Here is a 12,567-nt window from a genome sequence, read left to right as displayed (position 1 = left end):
AGGGGTTAAATCAACTGGTGCCAAAAAGTTAAACAGATTTTTTAATTACTTCAATTTAAAATCTTAATCCTTCCAGTACTTATCAGCTGCTTTATACTACAGAGGAAGTTATTTTCTTTTTGAATTTCTTTTCTGTCTGGCCACAGTGCTCTCTGCTGACACCTCTGTCCATGTCAGCAACTGTCCAGAGCAGGAGAGGTTTGCTATGGGGATTTGCTCCTACTCTGGACATTTCCTGACATGGACAGAGGTGTCAGCAGAGAGCTCTGTGGCTAGTCAGAAAAGAACTACACAACTTCCTCTGTAGTATACAGCAGCTGATAAGTACTGGAAGGATTAAGATTGTTTAATAGAAGTAATTTACAAATCTGTATAACTTTCTGGCACCAGTTCATAAAAAAAAAAAAAATAATACGTTTTCCACCGGAGTACCCCTTTAACAGGAAGGAGAATAGCGGCAGTGTGAAAGTAGCCTTAGGCATATCTGCCTTTACCAGTGTGAGAACACTGAAAGATAGACCATCTATACCAGTGGTCTTCAACCTGCGGACCTCCAGATCTTGCAAAACTACAACTCCCAGCATGCCCGGACAGCCGTACTGTTATACTTTAAAGGTTTTTTTACAGGACTTAAATAAAGATGGCCTATATGACCAATGAATGTTTAGGTAACAGCTGCACAATAAATACTCAGCAAAGCATTCATGTATTTTATTGAGGAACAGAGTGAAGGCTGCTGCCAGACTCCTCTAGTGTCAGTTCATATCTAGGGAAAACAAAAGGATCAGGAGGTAAAATTTAACATGCTCTTCTTTTCCCTGACACCACCTCTTAGAGCAGTGTTGTTGCGAAACCAACGACAGCTTATGGCTATCCGGGCATGTTGGAAGTTGCACCTTTGCAACAGCTGAAGACACACTCCTCCATACACATTGGACAGTTAGCTAGGACCACTGTGTAGAGCCCATAATGTAAAAGCCTAAACAATATCTCTGATTGGTGGGGGTTTGTCCAATAGTCCCAATTTTGATGTGACTTCCATGCAACCAGCCATGCTATTCTTGGGTCTTAAAGGGGTACTCCAGTGGAAAACTTTTTTTTTTAAATCAACTGGTGCCAGAAAGTTAAACAGATTTGTAAATGACTTCTATTAAAAAATCTCAATCCTTCCAGTACTAATTAGCTGCTAAATACTACAGAAGAAATTATTTTCTTTTTGGAACACAGAGCTCTCTGCTGAATCACGAGCACAGTGCTCTCTGCTGACATCTCTGTCCATTTTAGGAACTGTCCAGAGTAGGAGAAAATCCCCATAGCAAACATATGCTGCTCTGGTCAGTTCCTAAAATGGACAGAGAAGTCAGCAGATAGCACTGTGTTTCAAAAGAAAATAATTTCTTCTGCAGTATTCAGCAGCTAATAAGTACTGGAAGGATTAAGATTTTTTTTAATAGAAGTAATTTACAAATCTGTTTAACTTTCTGGCACCAGTTGATTAAAAAAAAAAAAAAAAAAAAAGTTTTCCACCGGAGTACCCCTTTAAAGTGTAGCTGTCATTTCAGGGGACTTCAGGATAAGCTGTCCTGTGTGTGTACATGAGGAGCTTCATCGATAATTTGCAATTCTCTCCCCTTTCCCCACTTCATAGATTTGTATTTCTTGTCTTGCAGACACAGGACAAAGCTGAGCAGATTTTCAGAGAATATTTGAGCAGCAGTAGGAAGGGGAGTTAAAAACAGGAGAAAGAAGCATTTTTGTCTAATAAGATATATTACTAAGTTTATTATATTCACTATTGATCTATACAAAGTTTGTTCACACAGTTCCTATGTAACAACACTAGGGGTCCCTATACCAGCCAGAACATTATCCTGTCCGGCTGCAGCATCATCTGGGACAAAATCCAGGAAGTGAGGGCAGGACTAGCACTCCTCTGTGCTCACTCCTGTCCTATCAGACTCCTGTCTGAAAACATACAGAGCAGCCTACAGTGATTGGATGAAGAGACCCAGCACAGCAATGGTGAGTGAGGACATCTATGCAAAGTTTGTTCAAATGACAGTGGCTATGTAAGGGGTGGCAATGGTGCCAGGAGAAGCACTGTCACTTGTAAGGGTTTCACACTTTATAATAGGAAAGCTTTTGGCATATATGGTGAACATTTACATACCAAAAGTACATGAACCCAGTGTCCTTTTTGCCTCCACTTGCTGCATAAAATGGTGCCATCTGCTCCGATGTTCAATACAGAACTAACCAGTTAAAAAAAAATACATATTTGGTGTCAAGTAGGGCAGGGAAGAGTAAGCACTGAACTTATACCAGAACCACTTCCCCTGCCTACTTGAATAACCACCCTAGACAGTGGCTCTACAACTTGGAGAAAGTCCATATGCTAACCAAAGTGCAGGATACAAAAGGTAACAAGCTAACAAATACAGGGAACCAGGATATTAAATAAAGGCAGGATTGCAAAGTAGTTACAAACAGATATCATGGTAACATAGCGGCTGGTATATAGCGTACAGGCTACAGCCCAAGAACCAAAGCAAAATAAAAGGCAGGAATGAACATGAAAGGATACCAAAGCATAAATGGCAAGAATAACCAGGAATGCAGGGAATGAACAGGATAACTGAAGTCAGACACTACATAGATCAAGAATAGGCAAATACTGGATAACAAAAAAACATACAAAAACACACAAATACCAACACGTCTGAACACGGACCAAAGAGACTGCTAGGTTAGAAACATAGCGAAGCTAAAAAGCGGAACTAACTATAGGAGGAACAGGATTAGCTTCAAAATTAAACATGGAGAAATACAAAATACAAAACAGGTCTGAACATGGGTCAAGATACAGGATTCACAGAAACTGGTGTGAACACAAGCCAAAATACAAGGAACACGTAACTAATACAGATACAAAACTACTTAGGATAAAACTGATCAGTACAGACAAATTACTTGAGAAACAGAAGAAGGTAAAAGCTAAACAGTACCAAACTAATAATCCATGGCTATACAAAGTACATGTGTGCTCAGACACAGACAAGAGTGCAAGGTCAAAGTGAAGTAAAATCAGCAGCAAGGGCTGGAAGTCTCAAGAGGAATGAAATAACCCCTCCTAGATGCCTATTGGTCAAAGACGATACAGTGATCCCTCGACCTACGATGGCCCCGACATACGATCATTTCAACATGCGATGACCTCTCAGAGGCCATTGCATGTTGAAGGCAGCATCAACATACGATGCGTTTGTTTGTTGGGGCCATCGCATAAACGGCTATCCGGCAGCGCAGACTGCTTCAGCCATTTACGGTGTCCCGTGTGGTCCGCTGCCAATCACTTACTTGTCCTAGGGGCTCCGGCGCGTCCTCTTCGGGATCCCCTCCATCGTCGGCGTTCTCCATCGTCATCATCACGTCGGTGCGCACGCTGTCCCGTCATCCAATAGGAGCGGCGTGCGTAGCGACGTGATGGCGGCGACGGAGAGCGAGGATGCCGGGGCCTTGCCAGAGCGACGGGGACACTCTGGGGACGCGGCAACAGCGATGTAAGGCGACATCCAGGGCAGCGGTGATGGTCCGGAGCGGCGGGGACAGGTGAGTATAACCTCCAATACCAGTGGTCTTCAACCTGCGGACCTCCAGATGTTGCAAAACTACAACTCCCAGCATGCCCGGACAGCCGTCGGCTGTCCGGGCATGCTGGGTGTTGTAGTTTTGCAACATCTGGAGGTCCGCAGGTTGTAGACCACTGTCTTATACTTTACATTACACGGATCCCTGAACATACAATGGTTTCAACAAACGATGGTTTATTTGGAACGGATTACCATCGTATGTTGAGGGACCACTGTATATGGATTTTTTTCAGCTGTGGTCGGTGGAAACATAAGTGTATGGCATGAGCAGCTCGATGTGACCGATCAATTTATACTGTGTGCAAGCACATTGTATGGTTTGGGGTTTTTTAGTGACTCGCTGATCGGCCAGCTTGGTCTGACATGTTTCTGGAGGGATCATTGGTATGAGTGATCCCACAGATGATTGACCGGATGCATTGTTTTTTTTTTTAAAGCCGAGGAACGTGCTCTCGAATCACCCAATTGACCGGATGCATTGTGTATGAGTTACCTTTAAAGGTGATAAGTGACCATTTCCATTGAGGAAAAATAACCAATGGCCTGAGGCTGGTTCTCATTAGGATTGGGGTGGGGGAGGACAATGACCATATGTGACCCGTAGAACAGGTATTGTCTTTTTGTGTGTCCTTGTGACACCCTTGTCGTATCTCATATTCTATAACGTGTAGTAAGGACATTGTTCCATATGTACTATATTAATAATGATTATGTGATAAGGATTATGCAAATATCTTAACTGCAAATCATCATGTAATTTTAGATAATTTGTATAAAATGATCCAATTTCTGATATTACGTCTCTCTGATTTTGGGGGTGTCCACCTATATCCCTGTGGTCTCTTAGGCTGGGTTCACATTGTCGTTCGCATCCGACCCGTTAAAGGTCCGATCGGATCCTAAAGCGGGTCAGATGCGAACAAATACTATCGGGTCCCAATGGACCCCATTCACTTGCATGGGGTCCGTCGGTGATCTGGTAATTTTACAGGAATTTAGCGGAGAAAAAACATCCCCTAAATTTCCGTCCTTCTGGCCGGATTGCCGACAGAACGCTGAATAGCGAAGTCCGATGGCAATGGCCTTATCATTGTTACCTCTCTGTGCTCAGCAGGCTGATCCTGAGCCCCTGCTACCTGGGGTACATATTTATGGCAGTGCCTCCACCCAACAGATCGTCCGGGGTATGGATTTGGGGTTTGCTGGGAACATCTCTGAGAGGTTGTTACTCCTGAGACCGGTGGGGGGGGTGGGGGGGTCGGAGCGCTGCAAGGTAAGACATGGATTCTGTTCTGGAGATCAGACACTTAGCCCTTATCCACAGATAAGTTATATCTAACTGGAGTGTCCCTTTAAAACCAATTTAGTTTAAGTTGGAGACCTTTATCTTGTAAACCATAGCACATTACTAATACTTGTGTGTAATAACTTCAGATCACTGCTTAAATGGCTACTGCCAGACTCAAATTTTTTTTAGATTTTGTACATTTTGGCAAAACCATAACCTTTCTTATATACTTATATACATATGAAAATTGTGTTTCCTTTTTATAGAAATCATGGCTTATAAAAAAAGACCACTAGGGGTCCCCATACCATCCAGAGCATAATCCTGTCCGGCTGCAGCATCATGACCATCCCTGCTGAATCACAGGCTGGGACAAAGTCCAGGAAGTGTGGGCGGGACCATCACTCCTCTGTGCTCACTCCTGTCCTATCAGACTGCCGCATAAAAACAGAGAGGAGGGGGGATACAGAGCAGGTGTGAATTGTTTATACTTAATTCACACCTGGGTGCTTTTACATGTACATGTAACACTGGTTGGAACTTTGTGAAATTCGGAAACTCCAACAAAATTTATCTGTATGGCCCCCAGTTAGTGTACAGTGTCTGCTTCTTTTTTTTTTTTTTTTTTTTTTTTTTTTTTACATTGTAGTAATAATTGACCGGTACTATAGTGATCCTGTAATCCTGCAGAGGTACCTATACCGACTTCACCAACAATGATTGCTGCCTTGTTCTGTGATCTGTATGAAAGCAGTGAATGTTGAAGTCCCAAAGGTACCGTATATACTCGAGTATAAACCGAGTTTTCAGCACGATTTTTCGTGCTGAAAACGCCCCCCTTGGCTTATACTCTATACTCTGGTGAACTCTCCGCTTGTCAATCCCTTCTCAGTGGTCTTCAACCTGCGGACCTCCAGATGTTGCATAACTACAACTCCCAGCATGCCCGGACAGCCGATCTGTCCGGGCATGCTGGGAGTTGTAGTTTTGAAACATCTGGAGGTCTGCAGGTTAAAGACCACTGCGGCCTTCGTCAACATCCAGACCCCCCTTTAGTTTTCTACTCACCTCCCCTCGTTGAGAAGGAAGGGTGAGCTGGTCCGGGCCATCTATGCTGCAGGGACCGTCTGGTGGGGAGGGTTAGTCATTTCGGGCTGTCCATTTTCACCAGGAGGCCCTCTTCTCCGCTCCGGCCTAGTGAGGTTGCCTTGACGACGACGCACAGGGACGTCTGTGCACAGCAGATGACCCTGCGCATGAACGTCCCTGTGCGTCGTTGTCAAGGCAATGTCACTAGTCCGGGGCCGGCCCGGAGCAGAGAAGAGGGCCTCCCGGTGAAAATGGACAGCCCGGAATGACTAACCCTCCCCATCGGACGGTCCCTGCAGCATAGATGGCCCAGACCAGCTCACCCTTCCTTCCCACCGAGGTGAGGTGAGTAGAAAACTAAAGGGGGGTCTGGATGATGACGAAGGCCCGAGGGATTGACAGGCAATGATGATGAAGGGGGGGGGGATGATGACAGGGTGATGATAATGGTGGTCAAAATTACAGGGTGATGATGATGGGGGTGTTAATGACGGGGGTCTGGATGATGACTGGGGGTGATGATGAAATGGGGGGATGACGACAAGGGGGAATGTTGTATTTCCCACCCTAGGCTTATAGTCGAGTCAATAACTTTTCCTGGGTTTTTGGGTTGAATTAGGGGCCTCGGCTTATATTCGTGTCGGCTTATATTCGAGTATATACGGTAAGTCATGTCTGCTAGAGCCATTCCTGACAACTCTGCTGAAAATGTACAACATGAATCCAACATGGCAGCCTTCTTTTCACTCATATCTGTAATCAGCTAACAATGATCATGATCTTCCATGTAGTAAATAGAAAATGGTCTAAAGAGGTCTTTTGACCATCCAGAATCTCTGGTGTGTGGGTAGGAATTGTTTGGACTGTGCTGTACAATGGAGTCTCTATATGATGCATGGCACATTTTATACCCCTAACTGACACTGAAGGTGGTGATCTAAACTCATCCTTTAGCTTTAATATGTAATAGTCCCCTATGAGGTGTAAAAAATAATGAAAAACATGTTTTATATATATTTTTTTAAATGTTAATAAACCATTTCCCTAATAAAAATTTTTTTTCTATTGTTCAAATAAAATAATGTAAACAAAAAGAAATATAAACATATGTGGTGTTAACACATGCGGAAACATCTGAACTATAAAAATGTATTGTTAAGAAAACCATCCAGTGAATGGCGTAAATGTAAAAAATACCAAAGTCCAGAATTGCAGATTTTTGGTCACTTCATATACCAGAAAAAAAAGTGATCAGATAGTCCTATCAGACCAAAAATAGTACAGATAAAAACTACAGTTCATAGCGCAAAATATAAGCCCTAATACAGCCCCATATATGAAGAAATTTGCTTACAAAAATAAAATAAAAACTTAAAAAGTAGTAAAATATTATGATATCCAATTTAAATAGGTTTCATTTGAATTGTATGGACCTACAGAATAAAGATAACGTGTCATTGTAACCATAAAGTGCACTGCATAGAAACAAAACCCCTCCAACATTTTAAAAAGTGCTTTTTCTTTTTCCAAGTTTGCCCGAGATTTTCTTCACCGTAGATTTTGTGGTCAATTGAGCGATGTCCTTGCAAAGTACAATCGGTCCCGCACAAAACAAGTCTCATATGAGTCTGTAGGTGAAAAATTCAAAGACTTATGGCTATTAAACGGAGAGGAGAAAGAAAATGAGAATAAAAAATTGCTGTGTCCTCACGGGGTTAAATGACCCTATTAGGGGTTTTGGGTTAATGTAGTGGGTTCATGTATGTAACATCTGCGCTCCAGCCAGACATGCTGGCCGTGAGCGCTCTCTTGTCATGTCCCTGCTGCCGGTGGGGCTGGGATTCGCATCGCGGGACGCGCCTGCATGCAAATCCCAGCCCGTCACTCACCTCTCTGCTCTTCCTGTTCTTGCAGCCCCGGCGTGCGTGCCCCCGCCTACTAGGGCGCGTGCCGGAGCTCTTACATTTAAAGGGACAGTACTCATTTAATTAAGTGTTTACACTTTTACCCTGTCTTTTAGTATCAGCTCCTCCCTTTGTTCCCAGCCGGATCTTTGTTGCTTTTGTGCCCTAGAGAAAGCGTCTGTGTTCCTGATATCTGTGTTCCTGATCCTAGTTCAGTTACCTGACCCTGCACCTGTGCCGCCTGCCCTGACCTACTGCTACCTTGACCACGTCTTGCCAGTTTCCTTTTGTGCCACGCCCCATCCCAGCCACCTGTGTGGATGACCTGGGTGCCGGCTGCTGCAGCAAGACCGTCCCGCTTTGCGGCGGGCTCTGGTGAAAACCAGCGGCACCTTAGACTCCGCTCCCTGGCACGGCTCACGTCATCATCCACACAGGCCCAGAGGATCCACCATCTGCCATGACCTGTTACAATGTATGAGTGTAAGAGGAAGCTACAAAACACTTTTCCCCTCTCTGAAGGACCTCCCCCATACATACTTCAGATAGGTAGACTTTTGATTTTGCCATTCATGATGTAATACTTCATTTCTCCTGTGGTGATGCTGCAGGGAAATTGAACACTTACCAGGTTCACCTTCAGATCACAGTCGATCACTGGGAGTCCCAGCATCAGGACATCTTGTTATCAGCTTATTTTATAAAGACCCCTGTAACAAAAAGGAATCATCCAAAGAGGACATTGTCTGCCCAAAATCTAAAAACATTTGAAATAGTTTTTGTACAAAAATTTTTGGCGTTTTGAGTTGTTTGAAAGGCTTTGCACCTTACTTGTGATTCTTTTTCTGCTATGTATTTTTTTTTTTTTTTTTTTTGCAGTTTGCACTTGCATTGTCAGTTTTGTATATTTGTTTTTGGAGAGGAGCGTGGCCTAATGTGTACAGATAGGTTCATTGCATTTACCATCTGTGTAACAATAATGTTTGAGTAAAAAATTGCTCGGTATACTCCACTCCCTAGGTGATGTAGGATGTGGGAGGTTTGTTGTTCCATGTTTTTCCCGAATTGCACATCCTTTAAAAAAACAAAAACATTGTTATGTTGGGGCACCATTTCTTAAAGTGGTACACCGCTGCCCCAGCGTTCAAAACATTTAGTTCGGAACGCTGGGTGCGGGCGTCGTGACATCACGGCCATGCCCCCTCAATACAAGTCTATGGGAGGGGGCGTGGTGGCCGCCACGCCCCCTCCCATAGACTTGCATTGAGGGGGCGTGGCCGAGATGTCACATCCCCCGCAGCCCGCACCCAGCGTTTGAAACTAAATGTTCTGAACGCTGGGGCAGCGGAGTACCCCTTTAAATCAGGCACAGAAAATTGTGCAAATGAAAAGAAAAATTGCACAAATTTTCACACAAGTCATGTGTATATATTTCCACTGCACTCTATATAATGCCGTATGTGCAGAGTATTTTCATGAATGTCGATCTTTTGGAAAAACACTGTAAAGAGAGGTGACACCTTGGGCAAACCATTTACGTATTGAAAGAATAGTTTCAATTTACTTCTCCGAATATAAGATTGAGGTTCCCAGGCATTGATTTACCATTTTGTAACGTGACTCTGAAAGTCCTTTTGTAAACAGTCTCGAAGGTGCCAAGCTCTGAGTGCTGGTCCATTGCTCTCCAAGGTAGTGCGGTAACTGGAGTACAGGCTGCCCCTCCATTACATCATTTAGATTCTTATGCTGCTGGTGATGACACCAATAGATAAACATGTAGGATTTTAGCCAGCAATATGGCGCATTTACATTACATGAGGTGTAATTTATGGCTCTTCTATCAGGCAAGGACTGAGCCTAAGGATGTCATCTGAAGTTAGTACACAGAGGTATTAAATGGGCACAGAGGTTTAAAAAAAATTATATGTTGTTCATCTTGGTAAAACATTAATCTTTCTAATATATATATATATATATATATATATATATATATATATATATATATATAAAGAAGTGTTATCTCCTTTTTATAGAAATCATGGCTTATAAACAAAAAGACCACTAGGGGTCTCCATACCATCTAGAACATCCTGTCCGGCTGCAGCATCATCTTTGTCCCAGATAAAGCACAGGCAGGGACAAAGTCCAGGAAGCAAGAACGGGACTAGTACTTCTCTGTGCTCACTCCTACATTATCAGATTGCAGCATGAAAACAGAGAGGAGGGGGTTAAAGAGCAGCCTGATTGATTGAACAGCAGACTCAGGGAGGAAGTGAATACATGGTGAATGAGGGCGGGCTCAGTGCTTGCCTCAGACAGACTCCTTCCTGAGCAGTGGATGTCAGAATGAATGAGCAGCAGAACAGAGGGATTTGTGGACCAAATACAGAAAATAGACACATAAAAAAGGCATGTAAAGCATCTGTATGACCCAGTAAGGAACATATATCAGCATTATTTTTTTTCTGTAATATGACAAGTATGTTTTAATAATGTGTTATGGTTTAAAAAAAAATATTGGTCTTTAAGTAAAACTTAATTGCCTATCCCCAGGATAAGGGGTAAGTGTTTGATTTCCAGAATGGGGCCTGTCTCTTACCTTGGAGCACTCCAACTCCCTACTTCTGAGAAGAACTGGTCATGGGAGTGATGGGCTGCTCCACCAATCACCAGCCACAGTGATGTCCCATCTCAGTTGGAGATTGGATGAGCAGGCCGTCACTCCTGAGACCAGTTTGTCTCGGAAGGTGGGGGCCAGAGTGCTTCAAAGTAAAAGACAGGCCCTGCTCTGGAGATTGCGGGGGATCCCAGCAGTCAGACACTTTGCTACAACATTTATCTGCAATCATCAGGTCATATGTCCAAGATACTGTCATTCAGTGATGTTCGCAATTGTGGCTGTACTTGCTTATACAGTATATTCACAACTGGAGAGGTTAGGATTGTAGGGTGGGCAAGAAGGGCAAATACTCAAGGTCCATCATGTCCCTTTTCCATGCAAAATTTTTAATAATGGACCCCATATATCTATGTGTCATTGTCTGGTCCATTCAGATGCCAGGGATGAAGTTCTATCCCAACCATGGCCACCAATAGGGTCATGTCCCTAAACAGGAGTCCAACCCCGAACCAGGTCAAAAGAGTCTATGTTATAAGAGTAGATGAAGTACGGTCAAGTTATTACCCAGGTGAGTCAAGTAGTCAGACATACAATAAGACTATAGCAGTATCATTAAATAGGCCAAGACTACCGAAGTATTAGTCACAGAAAACGATTGGACCAGAAAGTCAAGTACTAAGCAGAAAAACATAGAGAAGATGACAAAGACTGGAAATTACCAACCCAAAAGAAAAGAATGTACATGTACAAAAAATGGAAAGAAGCCACTCTACTAGAATAGTGCCCCCTACAGACTAGACCATGGGTGAACATTTACACCCCTTATTTTTTGTAGGATTATGGAGAAAGATTATTTCCCCTTCTCTGATAATCTCATCATAACACAAATCCACTTCACCCACACGTCCACATTTTATCCAGCACCCAAAGTCCAGCTGGGAAGCAAACCTTGGCCGGATTCCAGATGTCAGAATCCCACATTAAGTAATGATCTCCTATTTCCTGCAACGCAGACCACATACATACATGGCGGGGAGGAATCTGGATGTAGCATATACAACATAGGCTTTGGTTTATACTCCATCGTAAATGTCACCTCACATTCTCCTATTTGTTACAGTTTCCTTATTTTTGCTTCTCATATTTATTGAAAAGTTATGATATTGTTTCAAAAAACATAAATTCTGGGATTTTCTTAAGTCTTTGTTGTGTGTGACTGAGGATTTACGGCGTCACGAGCTGGTTCCACTTCACTGCTGAGTTTTACATTTGTAAACCGCACTTTGTTTGGAAAGGAAACTTGCGCTGTCACACTCCAAATAATAGAAAGTCATGCGTGGCCGGTGTAAAGCCTGGGAGCAATGTCTCCATGCTGACGGTGATTTTCAGCTTTCATTGTGTATAATCTCCTCGGCTTTACCTCTACCATAATGGTGCTGTCCATTATTGGAGTGATACATCAGCACGGTTACTGATCTGCATGAATAGTTATTGGAAATCTCACTTGTGATACTGTATGGGCCCTTTACAGCTAATCGCCATATCAAAAATTGAAGTTCCTATTGCTACTAATGCACATTTTAAGGAACTACCGTAAAGGTTTATTAACATTTGCTAGGATTCACCTGATTGGTGGTCTGACTGGTAGGAACCCCACCAATCCTGAGATCCAGTGATGTTTTAGAGCAGTGCCCCCTTCAAAGTTTTTCTCCGTGCATCAGCACTCCTGCCTGTCCACTGTGTAGGGAAATGTATCTGGCTCTATGTCCATAAATTAACTTCTAGGCCCAAAGATGTTCACCTTTTTATTTACATTTTATTAGATTTTTCAACATTACATACAGCGGGTGGAATAAGTATTGCACACGTTACCATTTTTCTCACTAAATATATATATTTCCAAAGGTGCTATGAACATGACATTTTTACCAGATGTTGGTAACAAGCCAAGTAATTCATACATACAAAGAAACCAAAACAAATAAACTCAGAAATGCAGTTATACGTAATAATGTA

Source organism: Hyla sarda, chromosome 3 (assembly GCF_029499605.1).
Source record: "Hyla sarda isolate aHylSar1 chromosome 3, aHylSar1.hap1, whole genome shotgun sequence".
Lineage (NCBI taxonomy): Eukaryota > Metazoa > Chordata > Amphibia > Anura > Hylidae > Hyla > Hyla sarda.
Note: the sequence above shows the minus strand (reverse complement) of the source record.